Raw genomic sequence first — 20,761 nt, 5'->3', positions numbered from 1 at the left:
TCATATTGGCAAAACAGCCCCTCCCTACGGGTTTTAAATGGCTTCTATACAATGAAATTGATCATAAACTTCACTTACCAGAAAGAATTAGTCTCCAGCCTAAGACGGCGGACGGAAAGAATAGGAACTCCTTTTGAAGAGACACACTATGAATCGAAAGTGTACTCGGCAGCGTTGTGTTGGTATCCAAGGACGCGTACGTTTTGTAAATGGCGAGTAAGTCATAGAGTGAAGGATGATGGGGTGGCGTTATGTCAAAAAGCTAACTGTTGACCAACATAATCCACAGAACCTTAAGGAAAGGAGAGGAATGCAAAAGAAGTTAGCAAAAGAAGTTAGCCAGCTTTCTTCATTTAGCACAAAACATTAAACACTAATTAGCAACCAATTTCAACAAATTTTAGGCTGTGATTGAAACTTTACTGGTGGAAACATAATTAAATATATATTACATTTTTATGAACCTTTCTTTCTTATGACTAACCTTGACTGTATATTGCAGCTTTCCAGCTTAGCTGGTGTTTTTCCATCAAATCAGCTCATCTTTGAGTTTTCTGATCTTGACAACAATCAACTGTCTTTTTAATTTACCACAACCCAGACCACACTACAGGGATGAGACTGAGCCGGGGGAAAAAAATCTGAAATTTATTGATCGCCGTCCTGGGGGAGGGGTTTAAGGGGGGGCTTAGATGCAAAATGGTGGACTCTAGATGGAATCTATCACATCACGTAACTCGCCAAAAAAGTGTGGAATTTCTGCTTGTATAATTTGCGTTTTGGAATTTGCGTATAATTTGCGTATAATTTGTATAATTTGCGTTCCATTAGCGTTTTGGAAGCAAAAAAAGGCTTTTTTGCTTGCTTTGTGCTACTTGATTCCACCACTGGTCAAATTCGGTTTTCCTTCACTTTTCAGTCCAGCACCTTCGGCAAAAAAAAAAAAAAAAAAAAAATTAAAAATTAAATCTAAAAAATAATAAAAACGCGAATTACGAGAAAAAACGTGAAAATGAAACAACAAAAAAATCGGAAATCCGCGTTTCCGCGGAAGAGTCTCATGCCTGACACTAATTGGCAACTCTTTCCAACAATCTAAGGCAACAATCATCAATTTAAGACAACCAAATTACTAATTGCAAAATGATTCCAACACACTAAGGCACCGGGTCTCATTAATTTAGCACAAAACAGACCACACTAGTTAGCAAATCATATCAATAAACTAAGGCAAAACTTATAAATTTAATACAGACACACCACACTAACTACCAACAAATTATCACAGTACTCCTCTTCAATTTAGCACAAACAGACCACACTAATTAGCTACTCATTCAACCAAACTAAGGCAAAATGTCTCTTTAATTTATCACGAAACAGACCACACCAAAGTACCGACTGGTTCCAACAGGCTAAGGCACCGTGTCTCCTACATTTAGCACTGATCTTGACAAGCAACTGTTGAGAGGACAAGACTGATGTTCATGATACTGGCTCACACTGATGTTTCCCTTGAAACTTAATTTTTCTCCAATTTCTGTTAAATCACCTCCACATAACACTTCCAGATATCTCTGTAGAGGACAAGCTTGAAGGATCTTCTCGTATTTGGTGGAGTTGAGATCTTTACCAAACAGAACGTTTGGATCCAAGCTTGTTGAGCAACATAGGCCACAGATCTCTGATGAAAGGAGAGGAATACAAGAAAAATTAGTCACTTTTCTTCAAAGTAACAGCAAAAGTAAAAAAGTCAAACCCTGTTAACAACCAAACTGTCAGCCGTGAGACAAAACATGTATACTCTTCTAGAGGGGCAATTTGTGAAAGAAATGGAATTTTATGGTCAGATCAAAGATATTGGACACTGGTTTGAACAACTCTCAAGAAAGACCTCACTAAATACCAACTCGTTCCATCAAACTAGGTACAATGTGTTATTAATTTTAGACAACCAAAATACTTATTACAAATTCATTCCAACAAACTAAGGCAACAGGTTTCATTAATTTAGCACAAAACAGACCACACTAATTAGCAACTCATATCAATAAACTAAGGCAGAACTTATCAAGTTAATACAAACACACCACACCAATTACCGACTGGTTCCAGTAGGCTAAGGCTGAGGTCTTATACATTTAGCACAAAAATGTCTCCTACATTTCTAATTAAAAACTAATACCAATAAACTAAGGCACCATGTCTCAATAATTTAGCACAAAAACAGACTACATTAATTAGCATCTCATGCCAATAAACTAAGAAACCAATTAGCTTCATTTTGATGTTGTCATGGTTGCTTGGAATGAGTGGAATGTGTCACTCTGTACAAACTATATAATATAATAATAATAATAATAAATGAGACTTATATAGCGCCAAATCAGTAAACAAAAGTTACTGCTCAAAGCGCTTTACAAAGAAAGTAAATTAATTTACAAAAGAACAGGTGAAAAAATGGGTCTTAAGTAGACTTTTGAAAGTAGAAAGTTTATAGCATGTTCGAATGTGATCTGGTAACTTGTTCCAGAGATAAGACCCAGAGTATTGGAAGCTTCTGTAACCATAGTTCTTCAATCGTGGTTTTGGAACAGTTAAAAACAGTTTGTTGGAGGAACGAAGTGTGCGAGTTGGAGTATATGGCAAGAGAAGTTGTGACAGGTACACAGGCCGTTCAAGATGATGAGCACAGAAGGTGAGAAGAAGTATTTTATTCTGTAGCTGATAGGTAGCCAATGAAGTTCCTTCAGAAGTGGGGTGGTGCGGCACTTTCTTCCTTTCCTTTTCACAATACGGGCAGCGGTGTTTTGGATCTTTTGGAGTTTCTTGATGGTCGAATCAGGAAGGCCAAATAAAAGTGAATTAAGAAAATCAAGCTTTGATGTCACAAACGCATGGACCAGTATCTCGCAAGTCTTATTATCGAGGTAATTCCTCATCAAACTGATTTTCCTAAGTTGCCAATTTGCAGAACGACAGAGATGAGTAACGTGATTTTCAAGTGACATGGTCTGGTCAAAATATGCACCAAGGTTTCTAACAGTTGAGGAGATGTTAATAGAGTCTTTACCAACAGTAAGTGGTGGAAAATTAGGTGTAACTTCAGAGAAACGTGATCGAAAAACAATAAACTCATTTTTATCACAGTTTTATCACAGTTTAGTTTCAACTGATTAGTTGTAAACCAAGTGTTTACAGCACTTATACAGGTTTCCATTTTATGAAAAGCATTTGGCACATCATCCTTATCGAAAGCAAGAAGTAATTGAGTATCATCCGCATAATGATGGAAATGAACACCATGGTGCCGAATAATATCACTCAACTCCGCAAGATATAAAGAAAAAAGAACAGGTCCAAGTACAGAGCCCTGTGGAACACCAGTAACTAATGGACGAGGAGACGAGAGAACATCTTCAATTTTCACCTGTTGATAACGCTCAGTATTATCATGGAACTTGTTCAGCCTTTCTGTAAGAATAGTAGTTTAGCACAAAAAAACAACATCAAATACCAACTGGTTCCAACAGGCTAAGGCACCATGTCTCATACATTTAGCACAAAAACAAGAACACACCATATACCCACTGGTTCCAACAGGCTAAGGCACTGTGTCTCGTACACTTAGCACAAAAACAGACAACACCAAATACGGACTGGTTCCAACAGGCTAAGGCACTGTGTCTCGTACATTTAGCACAAAAACTGACCACACCAAATACCAACTTGTTCCAACAGGCTAAGGCACCGTGTCTCATACAATTAGCACAAAAACACACCACACCAATTACCTTTTTCAATAGGCTAAGGCACTGTGTCTTGTACCGTTAGCACAAAAACAGACCACACCAAATACCGACTGGTTCCAACAGGCTAAGGCACCGTGTCTCCTACATTTAGAAATCATCTTGACAACAATCAACTGTTGAGAGGACAAGACTGATGTTCATGATACTGGCTCACACTGATGTTTCCCTTGAATCTTACTTTTTCTCCAATTTCTGTTAAATCACTTCCAGATAACACTTCCAGAGCTCTCTGTAGAGGACAGGCTTGAAGGATCTTCTCGTATTTGGTGGAGTTAATGATCTTTCTACCACTTGTTCTAAACCTGATCCAGCTTCATTAGAGACATCCAAGACTCACAATTTTCCTTCAATTTTCTTCATCTTCTTCTTTCACCTGAGACAGTATTGTAAAAGATAAGAAGATTTCATATATTGGAAAGCAGATAGACATTGCAACTAGACTCATTTTTACACACTCCCTCCCTTCCTCCCCTCCCTCCCCCTGACTACCTAAACAACCCTGACTGCTGCCTCATTGAAACAAATGTATATGATTGTGGTTTAATGGCAGAAATAAACAAAACAAATACCAGAGCTTAAATATTTCTGTGTTACTATAGTAAACTGCATACCTAAACGGAAGCATTACAGAATCTTCAATGTCTCAGACCTCCAGCAGGATGTTACAGTCACAGTTCATGGAGTCTCCTTGTGAATCAGTGTGGCCAATGCAATGCTGTAAAGACAAATATTAAAGCAATATGTACAGTATATATATATATACCTTTGGTGTGAAATAAATTTTAGTATTTTTTTTAAAGTAGTTTTACATCAGATCATCTTCCAGTTTGCATATGCAGATACCTTTTTGATGAATGTTTACAAACATGAATAAACTGTACATCTTTTTGTTACTAAGTGCCTGTTTATTTTTAATACTTGCAATATGACTCTTTAATGAACCTTACTAGACATTGCTATCAAACCTATGGAGTACTTTGTAAAATGCCAAAACTTCCTTTGATGTATATTGTTCACTATCATGGTCAAGCTGATTGAAAGGAATTAATTCAACACAATTTGAGAACATTTCATCAGCCAAACAATTTGGAGAGCATGTACTAGTTTAAACAAACTTAGCAAGCACATTCATGAGGAGCTGCAAAATTGAAAAAATGTCTGAAATAAACATCATTCTTGAAACAAGAAACTTGACAAGTGAAATAAGGACCGACACTTAAGCTACAACATGTACACTTAGCAAAGATGAAAACTGGCTTTTCAGCCAATACACAGGTACCAACAACATATTAGTATATTCATGGTAAACCCTCATGTGCTTCCATGACTTCTAGCACCTGTGTAATAATATTCTATATCAACAAGGACAGAGATACTATATCTTGTACTTATCTCTCAATACTCTTAATATGTGTTTACCATGAGTTGTGTTCCTCACAACTTTCAATCAATGTTTTCAAATTAAAAACCAAATTAAAGACAATTACTCAACAATGAGAGGTTGACTTGGCAAAGTTTGAATTCGGTTTAATAATAATCAAAGTTTCAGTGAAACAGTTCTGCAGACCATAAAATCATGCCTTAGGCATCAAAAGAAGACTATGATCTGATAAAGATATGCTGAGAGTTGGACCAATACTGTTAAGCCTAGTTTCAGGTCAAAATTATGCTAGTTGATCAAATTAATACATGTATATCAATTTAGTTGCCTATGCTAGGTAACATCAGCTTTCATGGAGAGTTTTCTCCATACTTGTCCATCACTAACATCAATTAGACCACAGAGCTAGGCCTAATTGCTTGATAATTTCATTTTACAAAGTACCGTTGCTTGTATAAGAAGCCTAGGATAGGCTAGTTCATCCTCATCTCTATCTAGCCTTTGCTTTGGTAGGCTAGCCTATGTTTCCCATTTTCATTTGGTGGTAGGCCTAGCCTGGGGCCATTTGTTCCCTCCCCTAACAGCGTTATTTTCCTCCCACTTAAAAGTTGGGTAACTTACCTCCCCTACATCATACGGGAGTCAAGTACGTTTTTACTGGAAACTAACATTTCCAGGGGAGTTAACTAAGGTTTTTCATGGGAGGCATATTGGCTAGGCTATGTGGAAAGAATAGATGTTGTGAGTGGAATAACTGTAAGAACAGATTTAAAGGGAGAAAGGTAAAGTTAAGGGTGAAAAATAACATGGTTAAGGAAACTAACATACTATTTTCAAGGGAGGAGACTGTTGTTCTGAAGGCTCTGACTGCATATTCTTGTAGAGCAAGCTAAAGAAAGTTGTGATAGTATGAAAATAGAAAATGTGACCAGGTATCTTCCTTGTGTAACTGTTCAGTGATTGGAAGATAAAAAATGTTTGTGAATAGGCCAGATTGTTTGCATAGGATTGTATGCAAACATGGGGTAATTTACATGCGTGGAATTCATAGTGGTAATGGGTTGTATGCTTGTATGGCATTCATTGTGGGAATGAAATAACATAGACAATTTAGCCTATACAGTAGGTATGCCCTCCTTGGTTCCTCTCCTTGTTTTCCTATTTACCAGTTTCTTCAATTACTACAAGTACAAGTGTCTCTTTGAAATATGTTCAATTCTTTCACCAAACTCTCCTAAATCACAAGACACATTTACTACGTACAGTTGCTTCACTACCTAAATTAATTATTTCCACAGCCAAGCCGTCTTTCTTTCCTCCCCTGAAAAACGTTGGTTTCAACCCCTAAAAATAATTTCAGGGAGGAAACTATTGTTTTTATTCTGGAAAGTTGGAGAAGAAACCAACGACCTTGCCTGTCATGATGGAAAAAAAAGGAAAGAGAGAGAGCTTTCATCCTAGGCTAATTTGTCCGGCTGCGAGTTAGTTTCTTGAGGATGCGTTACTGTTAGTGTTTAAGTGCTAGATGGCATAGCCTAGGCTATGGTAGGCTACTCTGGTAGGAATTTAAAGACATTTAGGCCTAGGCTAATTAAGTTAGGCCTAACCTAACTGTACTAGCCTTAACCAGAAAGTAATTAGGCCCTACCAGCTAGGTCTAGTATTTTGTCGGAAGATATAAAGTGACTTACTTTACTTACGTTAATTGTCTAGGCTAGTGAATATCATATTAGGCCTAGATTAGCATTCCAACTAGTATAGACGCCAGTGCCTACGTGAGCTAGCCTATCGTTAGGCCTAAGCGATACTATTATATGATAGGCTAGCGTAATTTCTCACGCTCGATGACTCAAACAATGTGAAGTACTAGCTTGCTCCACAAAACTAATACACAACCTTCGAGCTGGCGAATATATCTGCCATTCACATTCTTTGGCAGTTACCCCCCATACAGAATAGGCTTCAAATTACAATTACGTATGCATTGTTAGCCAACGGCTGCCAGGAAGCGAACTGCACCGCTCGCGTAACCTTTCGTGAGCTTTACATACAGATCATAATTCGCGCTCCGTTGCTTAACCTTTGACCACGACCGTATGCGTCTATGGCAAGCCATGTGGGACAAACACCGCATAATATATCAACGTATTAATTGAAAAAAAAAAAAAACTAGCAATGACATTTCATTTGATTTATTTTGTTTTTTCACGTGCAAATATACAAGGTGAAAGGAAGTCTTCTATAAAGCATACAATAGCTAGATGCATATCCATTTGAAATCATTACATTTACAACGAAACAATTCAAATGGTCTCATAACATAGGCCTAAGGTCATTAAACATGTTGGTCAAGATAATTTATTGAGTTCGCTGCGAATCTTGTCAGAAAAGTTGTTTTAATGACCAATATATCATTACCCGAATGGGTTGGTCTGGCATTAGGCCTAGGCGGGACAGTAGGCTTACTGTTATGATCAACCCGGGGGGGGGGGGGGCGAGGGTGTAGGTCTGGCGTATCCATGGGACAGACATTCTAAAGATAATAATTTACACTTTTTGAGGGGGACTCTTGGGGCGAATCTTGACATAAAAATGTCAGCCAAAAATTGTTTAGCTAGCTGCATGAACATTTTCAGATACAACAAATTTTGGCAAAAACTGCTTGAATTTTGTGATAAAATGTCACATTTGAGATTTTTTAGATGAATTGTCTGAATTTTTAACCCATTCTCCAATATAAATGAAGGTATTAAATGAAATTCACTGTTTCTCTGATCCATGTAGAGGTTTTGTTCTTAAAGTACAGTCTTACCTTTTTGTGCAGAGTTCTAGAGCATCTGTTCCTTATGCATGTCTTGAAGTAGAGGTTGGGCAAAGTAGAGGGTTGCTAAATTTTAATAGAATCAATAGTTATATCTACTTCAGTTGCTGTAACTGTATCTTAGGTGCCCCCCCCCCTCCCTATGCCAGGTTTCATCTAGGATGAACCACTGGTGCTGTGATCGAGTGGATAAAGGCAATGGCATTTGAAGCAATGAGGTTTGGCAATCAGGAGGTTCTATGTAAGGTGGGTTTATCATCCAAGAGCAGTCTACAGTTTTCCCATCTGAAATGAGTTTCTAAATTTTATATAAAATGTTGAATTGGAAGCCACCCGTAGTGTACGTTGTGATCCATACGCCTGTGCAGGCTTCTCCCACATTTGTGTTTGGTTAAGCTTTGTCAAAATAACTGCTCATTATTATTATTACAAGGGCCGTGTAACCCCATTCTTACCTTTGGAGTGGGGGGAGGGGGTAGTTGCACTTGTTGAATGTGTAGTGCAATTGGACGCCAAGATTAAGAAACAGAAAACCACATTTACATAATGTTACAGCTCTGATATAAATCTTAGCTTCATAAGAAACTCAAAGGACAGCCATTTATTTTACCAAAGCTGGAATCCTTTTTATTTATCAACAGCATACATACACACCATAATTGAATGATAATTAAACAGTAACATAAAAGATAAAAGTACTAAAACTGAAAACATGATAAGAAAATGACATCCCTTGATGAAAGTACAGTGAACTGGAGCCTCTGGAGAGAGATGTATACTAATACAAGCCTTTTAATTAGGTTGTGATATTGTGTGTTCAATCACATCTATAATAATCAACAATGTGGGTAATCATTAATAAGTACTCATTTGAGTGTGAAAATAAAGCCTACAGGTTGTCAAATAATTCATTGTTAACAGTTAGATCATATAGCAAACAGAACAAGTAGCTACAAAGGAACGTACTTCCTTCATAAAATGTCGCCCCAAGTGTCTTGCAGCATATATTATGTAACTTAATTATACTCAACTATCAGAGTGAACAACAGAGTAAACAACTCTACAGTAAAGGCCACCATTTGAATACTGTACTATCTTCTAAATGAATGGAAACAGTTAAAAGATAGTTCATACTGTTCCAGTCTTTGATACACTGTGTATGAAACCGGTGGGGATTATAAAGGTAGGTTTTACACGCTTCACCATGATGTAAGAAATATAAGGGTAATAAAAGGAATATCATACCATCAAAGAATATATAACATTAACTCAAAGGTCACTGTACATCTTGTCCTTTGATGTTAAAGTCTCACTATGCATTCCATCTGGACGGTCTGAATAATAATGTTTTGGAGGTTTCTATTCTCGCTCGTTCTCTGAGATTCGGCCAAAATATTTGGCAAACAATGCACCTACAAGATTGTCTGCTTATTAACTACACAATGGTACCAAAATAGGGTTAGAGAACAGTTTGTTCGTGTTTATAATGGAAGGCATAATGGGGCTTTATACCTAAATATCACATGAAAGTAGGTACAAACAATGAAGGATATTCATCAGAACACAACTACGAGGCAAGTTATAAAACCAACCAATTTACTCAGTTTTGAAATGTAAGTAAAAACAGAGGAGCTGTGTGCTATTCATGACCAACATTTTTGTTTGTGTTTACGTCATATGAAAAACTCAAAATACCCAAGAAAAACTTGAAACCATAGAAAATAAGTTGACAGTCGGGTCAAGTAGCTACTGGATAGTTCCCTAAAAACACTTTAATGAGTTTTAATTCAGCATCGTCGAAATGGGTGCAATTAGTCCGTAAATATATGATGCTTGGCATGGCAAAACATGGATGGGACAGATATTGAGACTTTCATATTTAGAGAGGACAGAAACAAACAAACAAGCAGAGACTTAAAGTTGAATCCAGATGTCCTTTTATCACTGAATGGAGAATCGGTTGAGAGAGCATTTCAGAGACGAAGCCTGAATTGAAAGCTAAAAGATCAATCAATTTTGTGAAGTAGCATTTAACGTACTACACTTTTCATTCATTTCTAATTACCACCAGGTGAAGGCAATATTATGCAATATTTCTGTACGAAATCCTTGGTGTATTTCTCCCCCCTCCAACCCACACCCAAAGAGGTGCAACTTCACATGGCTAATTAGCCTGATCACTCTGTCCCTTCTGCTATATGAAAAGTAAAGTAAGACATCTTAATCCTCTCTTACATTTGATCTTTCTGTGGTTTTAAGAATTTTGCATATTTTAAATATTCAGGGTGGCATTTAACCCCCCCCCCCCACTTCCCCACACCCATCACCCTTCACCACCAAGAAAAATGAAAATGGATTAAGTAAACAGGGTGAGAGAGAACTTCAGTTGCTACTGATGTTTGTTCTAATAATGTCCTCATAGATACGGAAACCTCAAGTCTGCAATATAAATCCACCGTGACAAAATGATGATATTTCGGTTGCTTTTATTCCCAAGATGCGCTATTGTTCTTGTTTTGTTATTAAATTTATTTCCTATTCCTGTTGGCCTGGTTACATACCGTCACGAGAATCCGACAGTGGCGCATCCTGGTCGACCGAGTGGGGAAGGAAAACCAAAACTTGCAACAACATCAACGACAACGACAGAGTAAATACAGACTTGTGACACGTTGTGACAAGTTGTGACAACGTCACAGCAAAATCACATCATTGTAGCAAATGCCCCAAAAAATGGCTGAATTAAGAAAGAAAACAGTTTCTCCTTTCTGCCCTCTTTTTGGTCGAGGCAACATCCCAGTTTGGAGAGAAAGTCAAGCAATTTTGGGGGATCTAGTTTAAGGAGATTGAAGAAAGACAGGGTTTAAAGGTGACATGCACTACTGTAATTTGACTAAAAGTGGAGCTATATTCCATGCAGGCAATTTAGATTAAAGGAGCACTTTTTTCCCCATTTTTTTTGTTTAAAACTGTTTGTTAGCCAAACACTAAAGCTAGAAACAGGATCAGAACCGATGTTTTCAGAAAATCTGGCAAATCTAAAATAATATTCTTTGAGAATCTCCTGCGTATTAATTCTCTAAACTATAGTTTCATTATGAAATTATCTTCTTTTATTTTTTTTCTTTCTGATGTTCAGCAAAGATACACACATTACAATCAAAACATTTTTTCATGCAAAAAAAGGGTGAAAGTGAAGCTTACGAAAACAATATCACTTCAAAAATAATTTCAAAACAAAACACTCAATTGAAAAGTAAACAAAAGCTGCAGGCAAGTCTTTCAAACATGTGTGTCTAGTCAAACCAATCCGAAAACAACTGCAATTTGGGGGGTGGGGATAGGTGGGGGGTAGAGGTTGGGTAGAACAGCACTGATCAAACCGAGTTCACCAACAAAAGTAAAGCAAAGCATTGATTTATGACTCACATAAAAGGTGACATGATTTCTACACTTAAAACCAATCACTTTGTGTAATCATTAATGAAGAATGTCAAAACAAGCCATAACTGAAAGATATTTGTTTCCGAGTAAGCTGGCTTTAGTAAGTTGAGATTGATCAATTAGTTCGATCTTATCAATGGGAGTTTGTTCAACCTATTGATTTTAACATGAAGTGCAACTCCAGTGGCATGTCCAAGTACTAGCTTCAGTGTCAATTTAACCACACATTTTACTGGGTGGAGTGGGGTGGGGGGAGGAGGGGGGAGTGGCTAATATCTCAACTTTTCCCCGTAGCTCATGTACTTTCTTGTGGTACATTCACTGATATTACTTACATAGAACCTAACGGAAGGAATGTCGAGACCATCCGTCATTTTCACCACACTTTAATAAGTACACATGAATCGTATCCTAACGACTGTCACACCAGGCACATTGATAAAACAAAATTGCCCCCCCCCCTCCCTTTTATTTTCTCTCTTTCTATTACTTAGTGCTTGTTTTGGATTAATGATGAAGATTTTTACAATTTTTCTAAGCAACGATACTTAAGTTTTTGGCAGCCCATTTGTAGGTGCCGTCAAGATAATGCTTAATCAAATAACATAAAAATAATTGTTGGGATTGGGGGATAGGCCAGCCAAGCTACTGTATTACCTAACTACAGACAGAAAAAAAAAGACTTTCTATTCTTAAGTTAACTGGTACAAAACTGGATCAAACTTTACCATATTATTAGATCTTGATCAATGTTTACAATATTACTAGAGGGTCATCGGGCTGATACAGGTGGTTTACTCTCGAACCAGTGTTAAAGCTTAAATGAAACAGGACACTGTTGTGCTGGTATGAGACGTGTTAGAACACAACAGGTAGCGAGGGCGCTTTATTCTGTCCTTGTCTACAGTAGCATACCCGTACAACTGCTGTGTAACCCTACACCAACTTATTACGGTCTTGTCCACAAAAAGCCTTATCAGCTGACATACTACACTACTTAGTCGGTATACTTTATACTAGTATGCAAATGATAAACAATCTATAAACAGAAATAGGTGGGTGGCTCTGCTCTTCATAATCTAAAACAAGAGATATCCTTTAAGAATGTGGACTTAATAGATAAATGCAGAGGGGGTGGGGAGAAAAATGGAAGGTAGAGGGGGCCAGAGACAAGGAAAATTCCAACGCACCTGTGTTCTGCAAGCATCTCCATTAGTTATACCTGCCAGAACTTCAGAGATGGGTCCAGGGTGCGTCTAATTCCCAAAACGCTCTTGCCTAATCTGAAATTCAAAGAGTAAACATCCTCGTTGGTAATATTATAACACTTCTATTCATAGTCTCTCTGCCATTAAGGATGAGGCATTAAAAATTCATGCCTTTTGCCACCGCAGTCCTGGCACCAGCTGCAAGGAGCATGTGGCATGAGTGCTAAATGCCTCGTTCTGTTGGATGCAGGTGTGACCTCATCAATTTTTCATTTCTGGGTAATATGGTTACGGAAACTTCACCGGCAGACACTCTTTGGGACATCTATCAAAGATGTCAGAATGACAGAACACATAACATAGCACTAAGAAGACACATAACATAACACTAAGAGGACATTGAATAGTGATACTAAGGAGGAGAGATTTAAGAATGTTTAAAGTTCTCACAGCAAATTTTTGAGGCTTGCTAAGGGTCTGCTGTGTGTAAAATGATCCTGGGTGGGAAGGGGGTAGGGGGCGTGAGGAAATATACACCCATCCGCTTCAACCTACCATAAAAATACAAAAGTAGTAAATAGCACAACTTAAAAACCTTTCTTAGGTGAACCCTCCCTATATGTGGAAATGGCTCCCTAAATGGGGAGTCCGCTCCCTACAAGGGGAGAACCCTACCTACGTGGGGAGTCCGCTTCAACGAATCCAGGGCAACACCCACTGATACACTTTTACATTATCTTTCTTTTTTACCACTATTTCTACAACATACCAGATACATCATTCACTCCTCGGAAGACCGAATTAGGGGAAAGGCGAAAAAATGGGAAAGAAGTGAGAGGAAGGAGAAAGTGGTGACAAATAACAAAAATAAACAATCAATTAGAAATAACAGTGTATAACGTCATCAACGTAGTTTAAACCTTCTTCTTGTACTCCTTATGATCTTGTCCCTGTCTTGCAAAATGTTGTGGATCGGTGATAGCGACTGCATCACCACTCTTGGGGTCCTTGTCACCTACCCACTGTGAAAAATGTAACCAGAGAGAAGAGTTGTGGATGACGCATAATCACTGGGTTTCCATTTGGCCTGTTTCCTACAAGATTTCTAACCGCAGGAGCGTAGCCAGGGGGCGAAGGGGGAGACCGCCCCCCCTCAATTTTTTTTTTTGTATTTTTTTTTATGATATCGAAGTTTTATAGTAGCTGTTATAAGAGGTGTTAATATTTGTTCACCAATAAATTAACTGTGTCTGAATTTTCGAAAAATTCCCTGACCAACATTCTTCATCATACTTCCCTCTACTCGTGCAATTTTGACAGGTCTGTTAGGGGTTGAAGGTTTTTTTTCTATATTGGTTGTCCATAGATGATATTTTGTGCAACATTATGGGCATGTTTGAAGTGAATTTGTTTATTCAAATTCTGAACAAATAATGGGCCTCGAAAAGTGGGGCTGACGGGTATTGTGGGCCGTTACGTAGTATTACCTACAAAAGCAATGATCCACAGGAGATGCAATGAGGTCCAACATGATGTGTGACTGGTGTCAATCTTAAAATAGGTAATGGATGAAAAAAAAAAACTATGTGGAAAAAACTTGGTTCTCAGGCAAAAGTGTTCATCTGGTTGGTCATTTTCAAGCCTGAGAAGTGCCATTTTCGGTGATCTGGGGGCTATCAAAACCAGAAATTTTCTTGTACGCTGCGTGCCAAATGATGGTGGCGCTCCGCTTAGATAGTAATATACAAAATATCACAAAGCGCGAGAACAATTTTGGGGATGAAAATTGCTACGCGCCTGCACCCAAGCAAATGTACCCCATCAATATTTGAAACAAATCACCGCGCCCGGATCACATTGTCCAGAATCAGTGGCGTAGGAAGGTATTTTTGAGTGGGGGGGCTGAAGACTGATGGCCGGCCTGGGGGAGGGGTCTAAGGGGAGGGGGTGTCCCCCTCCCCTTTGGAATTTTTTGCATTTCCAGGTGGCCTCAGATGCAATTTGGTGCAATATAGCACACTTCAACACCCACTCCTTTTTGTAAACTTAATTTTGTATTTTCACCTGGCCTTAGATGCAATTTGGTGCTCCAAATGAGACTTTTTTTCTCATTTGGAAATGAAAAAGGGGTTTTCTGACTTGCAGAGCAGGGGGGCGGAATGATACTTCCGCCCCTCCACATTTTTCATTGGGGGGCTGGTGCCCCCCCCCCCCCCCCCCCCCCCGGTTCCTACGCCCTTGTCCAGAATGGTGACAATCCTGCTTCCCGCTAACCCAGTAGTAAAGTGTGTTGCTGAACCTTCAAGACATACAAATAGAAAACTCAATTATGACTTTCATGAATGATCTCTAAGGGAAATTTTTCCCACAGTTTCAACTGGTAGCTTTTCTAAGGATTTACATTAGCCAAAAGACCCTGGTTTCCAAGGTCAATAATGAAACACATCTCCCAGGTGGGTAACCTTGCCCTTGGGGTCAGACATCAAAAAGAATATTATGGGAACTTTATCGCTGAATGTCAACATTATTAGTGCACATACATGTTAGAAAGCAAACATCCCCTACTATGCCTTAATCCAAATCCATAAATCTGATTTGGAGTCGGCAAGTCGCATCAAGACTAGCAATTATTCCAGTCAAACATACTTTTACAACCGCTGTTATTTTCTTTTCATTTCATGGAGCAGGCTTTGCTATTGCGGGTGGCTTTCTGCTGTTACTCAGAGCCTAGTTTGACTCAGGAAATAGCAAACAAAAGTTTGTACAGAAGCGGAATCTTCGGGGGTGGAGAGAGTTGAGGAGAGTGTAATGACTACATATTGATACAGAAGTAGACTATGCTAATGGCAAAATCAAGTTCCGTGTAGGCTAGGAGATACAATCATTCCCAAGACAATAAAAATTCCAAAATTGATTATATTGTTTGGAAACAGTTTGAAAATTTCAGATAACTTTTCTCAGAGGAGAGGGTCATAACAAAGATTAACTCAATCCATACCATTTACTTTGTGTTTCGAGTTGACTAATCTTGTCCATTTTCAACCCTAACCCCCTCCCCCCCCCTTACCCCATTCCCGGCTCTTTAAAAACAGCTTAAAAAAGGAAAGCTCTGTAACTTTCACAGGTCTCCAAAATATTCTGAAATGGAGGAGAATGAACAAACTGTAACATAACCAGAAAACATTTGGCCTCACACTGCTAAGTTTTACAAGCAATCCGACCACGTTGGACCAAGTCCAGCTAATTCTTTACCTGTATCTCACATGCTGCTACACAGTTGAGGGCTAGGAAGTACGCCTCCTCTATGGACCCACCACAGCAGACGATACATGGTTACGCAAGAATAGGATCTTGTTTTTGGGTCCAGGGGCCCCAGGGGGGATGATTTGATCCTTCTGTTCCTCCTCGACCACGATCTCCGTGTAGTCATAGTATAGAGATCTCACCACAAATCAAGGCAACTTGACTGATCGGCAATAGGCCACACTTCATAGTTGAGACCTGTCAAGATACAAAGCAAAAAATTCAAAATCCTTCATATTCTATGACATCTTTGCTTTTAACGATTTGCTTTGGTCAACAACTTGCAGGAAGGGTAATGCTAGGCAAACATATTGAATATTCAAAGAACATTTAAAATCCTACATAATCTATGACATCATTGCTTTTAAGGTAGTTTTTATTCTTCTTTTTCTTTTCTTTTATGTGGTCAGCAAATTTATAAAGTCAACCAGGTATTAATCAAAACAAATCGAAATGTGACAAGTCAAGCTAAAGATCTTAAAAAAAAGTGATCAAAATCCAAGTAAAGAAAAAAGGAACCTGCTCTAAGAATCATGAAAGTAATTATAAAGGTGGATACTCACCTATTTGTTCATTTTTTTTTCTTTTCTCCCAGCGAGTCTCCGACCTTGTTAAGTCTTTTATGACTTATTATGAGACTTCCTTTCCCTTTGTACACAATTGGTGATAAAACAAATAAATGAATTAAACTCACAGCAGCGGCTGCCGAAGTGTGCACATGTTAAATGCATTTAGCACCTTGTCTGGATTTATTATTACTTTTACTATTGCTTTGGCAGACTTTTAACTTTGAACACTATCTATCAATATGTAGCAACTGCTTTGAAGTTGATGAGAAAAACATCTTTTGGCCGAGAAGCATCCAACATTGGGGTTATTCCACTCTTCTCCAGAAGTTATCTGTTGATCCAAAAAAAATCCCTTAGTTCATTGTTGCCTTTAAATAAAACAGTGAGTGACTTAATTATTTAGATTACACAAAAGAAGGCAAAACTATATCAAGAAAAGAATGCAAGACAATTGATCAAGTTAGCCATTAGCTAGCATTTGAGAGCAGTAGAAAAGACCAGCATATGCAGAGAAGTCGCCTTGATAATTGAAACAAACACTGTTGTTCTATAACTCTATAAACACTACCTGGCAATTGATTGGACATTGTTTATATGTAAAGGATTGGGTGGTTAGAGAAGTCTGGTTGCGACATCCAAGGGGAGGGGTGGGTGGGGGGGAGATATAGTATGGCAAGGGAAGGCAGAACTCAGTTTTTCTCTTTAAGCGCTGGTATTTTGTTCCCCACTAGCAAGCTCTACATCAAAAAATAGGAGGAAAAGGAAAACAAATGTGTAATAATTAAACAATGCTTGATAAAATCATAAACTAGCTTTTAAATGTTGGAACACTCCTTTAATGCTCAGAAAATATTAAAGAGTAAATGGCTCCTTTAATATTAAGGAGTAGAAGGCTCTTTTAAATGCTTATGCCATGCAACCCACAATGCATCTCATGTCAAAAATTAACCTTCTATTCTAAAAATCATGGCTATAACCGACATATGATAAAAAAAAATAAGATATAAAATCTTAAATTTGTCCAAAATCCATAAGCATCTAAAAAAATATTTGCTTTGTCAATAGATGATAGCTGAAGGGAATCAATACAGCTTATTTATTACAACTCTAAGTGTACATATGACCAACTAATCCCAATGCCATGGAATACTATTATGTACCAACGCCAACAACAATATGTACACAACAGTTACCTTTATCGAACACATGGACACGGCCATCTTATACTACAAAAACTTGTGATAAAACTGAGGGTGCTACTGGCAAATATCACAGAATATGTGCAACCTATCTAGCCTTATGCTGTCTACCAACAGAAATCACCTACAATATAAAAATGAAATGCAAGCAAATATGAATACTTGTAACGTCTTCGTTCACATACTGAAATAATTATTCCATCTAGTACAGTATAGTAGCAGGCATATCACATAATATAACACATGCTTGGACCTAAGATGTTTAAAAAGTAAGGAACGAACTTACCTGATTGTACCTGGTCTCCATAGCTGCCCTCAGCATACACTGCAAACGTACATTTTCTGCAACACCTAACTTCACGTCAAACTACAAAAAAAGCATCATATCAGTCAAAATCTTAGAAAAGTTACAAATGAAACATGTTATTACACGTCCTGAAAGGAGAGGTGGCGGTGTTTGTTTATTTGTAAACAACGATTTAAATTTCAAACTCAGAAACCATATAAGCATTTTCAATGATTTTGTCAATGTTCATTGAGGTTGACATAACATCAGCAATGAAAAATTATACCATAGGCGTAATTTATAGGCCTCCAAAAAGTTCACCGCATATTTTTCTGACACACGTAAACAAAATTTTAACCCAACTCCCGAATGAACGACATAGTGCGTACATTATGGGTGATTATAATATTGATCTTGCTGACAATATTAAATCTGCTGACTTTTTAAACTTACTATATGCCAGTGGATTTTGTCCTACTATTACCAAACCTACCCGTGTGGGTTGCACGTCTGCAACTCTTTTAGATAATGTTATAACCTATGATGACTGCAAACTAATAACTGGTATCTTTGTAACCGATCTCAGTGACCATCATCCATTATTTCTCCAAACTGCCATACACAAAAGTAGGCAAAGGGGCCCTATGTATGTGAGGAACTACTGCAAAACAAATGTACAGAATTTCTTCTCAACAATCCTAGATGCTTCTTGGGAAAATGTTTCATCCCAAACTGATGCAAACATTGCCTATTCTATGTTTTATAACAATTTCAATGCCATATATAATCAATGCTTTCCTGAGCAATGCGTCACCAAATCTAAGAGACGTCGAAAGAGACACCTGTGGATTACTGCAGGTATTCTATTTTCTATCAAAAGAAAAGATAAGCTATTTAAAAGACATATTAAGAACCCGTCTGGTGTAAATAAAACTATTTATTCTCAATATCGCAATAAGCTCAATCATGTTATCAAATTTTCTAGAAAATTATATTTCAACAATAAATTTGATAATGCGAGGAGTAACCCAAAAGGCACATGGGATACCATTAACCAACTACTCCATAAAGGTCGTAAACAATCATCGTATCCCTCTTTTTCAAGGATGGTGACAAAGAGATTAACACCGACCATGACATTGCTAATAAATTTAATGACTTTTTCGTCAATCTGGGGCCATCACTGGCAAGTAAAATCAACCACAAACGTAAATCACAGGAATCTGTGAACATTGATGTTAACACTCATTCCATGTTTTCTCATCCTGTCAGTGAGGAGGAGTTGTTAAAAACAGCAGCCTCTTGCATGAAACCCGATAAAGCAGCTGGATACGATGATTTTAAGCATGGTATTGTAAGACAAGTTATCCTATTTATTACCAAACCATTCACCCACATTTGTAATTTGTCGTTCAATACCGGTATTTTTCCTGATATGCTAAAAATTGCCAAGGTCATCCCTGTCTTTAAGAAAGGGGATTCAGAAAACTTTGAAAATTATCGACCTACATCACTATTATCATGTTTTTCCAAAATAGTTGAAAGGCTTATGTATAATCGTATTTTTAACTTTATTTCAAAATATAACAATTTATGCCAGGAACAGTATGGATTCCATCCTGAACACTCCACTGAGCTAACACTAGCTGATGCCATTGACAATTTGTATAGTAATCTTGACAAGAATAGTACCTGTGTCGGGGTTTTCCTGGACCTCTCAAAGGCATTTGACACAATAGACCACACAATTCTGCTGAATAAATTACACCGTTACAGCATAAGAGGAACCCCTCTTAATTGGATCGACAGTTACTTAGCAAACCGCTACCAATATACATCCTACAAAAATGCTCATTCCCAACCGGAGAGAATTCAATGTGGTGTGCCACAAGGCTCTATACTTGGTCAATTGCTTTTTATCCCATAAGTTAATGACATTACCAATGTTTCTGATAAAGTTAAAGTTGTTTTGTTTGCTGACGACACAAATATCTTCTTCGTATCACAATCGAGAACTTTATTTCATATTGAAGTATCAACTGAATTAGACAAGTTCAGCGACTGGTTCTCTGGCAACAAATTATCATTGAATATTGATAAAACAAACTATATAGTTTTTAATACTTCTAAAAATTTTACATGGAATGCTGATATTACTATGGGTAGTAAAAGACTACAACAAGTCAATAGTACTAGATTGTTAGGCGTATATATATAGATCATTAACTTAAATGGCGTGACCACGTTACAACTGTCTGTAGAAAAGTTGCAAAAAACACCGGTGTTTTAGCTAAGCCTAAGCATTATCTGCCACAACACATATTAAAGATTCTCTATCAGACATTAGTCCAGCCACATATTACATATTATTGTAAACATATGGTCTGGTACTAGATATACCAATCTGAATCCCATTTGTATTACACAGAAGATAGCAGTCTGCCATATAACACATGCCAAACCACGGGACCACACAAATCCTCTTTTTATAGATAGATAGAAAATTTATTGTCCATTTCAGAAAAACAGAAAACTGAAATTATTTCCCGTCGACAGTAAACATAAAACAATAGTGAATACAAACATAAACATACAATAAGTAAACTATAAGTGAACAGCTACGAGAATAAAACTAAATAGGCAGAACCAGAACAGTAACAGGGGCAGCACAGAGGGCTGCAAGTGATAGATCACACAGTGGCCAGATCACGTGAGTTAAATAAGTGTATTGCCTCAGG

At 37.7% G+C, this 20,761-nt stretch overlaps 1 protein-coding gene across 1 annotated transcript in view; it reads right to left on the bottom strand.

Annotated features, from left to right (window-relative positions):
* LOC139964164 (uncharacterized) overlaps positions 1-20,761 on the bottom strand; it is a 37,099-nt gene that overhangs the window by 7,687 nt on the left and 8,651 nt on the right. The window contains exons 9-17 of the mRNA XM_071965541.1: positions 18,024-18,104; positions 15,919-16,869; positions 13,567-13,688; positions 12,649-12,741; positions 4,424-4,527; positions 3,991-4,185; positions 1,553-1,684; positions 866-927; positions 79-292 (exon numbers count right to left, since the gene is read on the bottom strand). The gene's annotated coding sequence lies outside the window, so the exon portion shown is untranslated. The remainder of the gene's footprint in view (positions 1-78; positions 293-865; positions 928-1,552; positions 1,685-3,990; positions 4,186-4,423; positions 4,528-12,648; positions 12,742-13,566; positions 13,689-15,918; positions 16,870-18,023; positions 18,105-20,761) is intronic.

This window comes from Apostichopus japonicus, chromosome 22 (assembly GCF_037975245.1).
Source record: "Apostichopus japonicus isolate 1M-3 chromosome 22, ASM3797524v1, whole genome shotgun sequence".
Taxonomy (NCBI): Eukaryota; Metazoa; Echinodermata; class Holothuroidea; order Aspidochirotida; family Stichopodidae; genus Apostichopus; species Apostichopus japonicus.
Note: the sequence above shows the minus strand (reverse complement) of the source record. Positions and strands in the feature narration are given on the sequence as shown.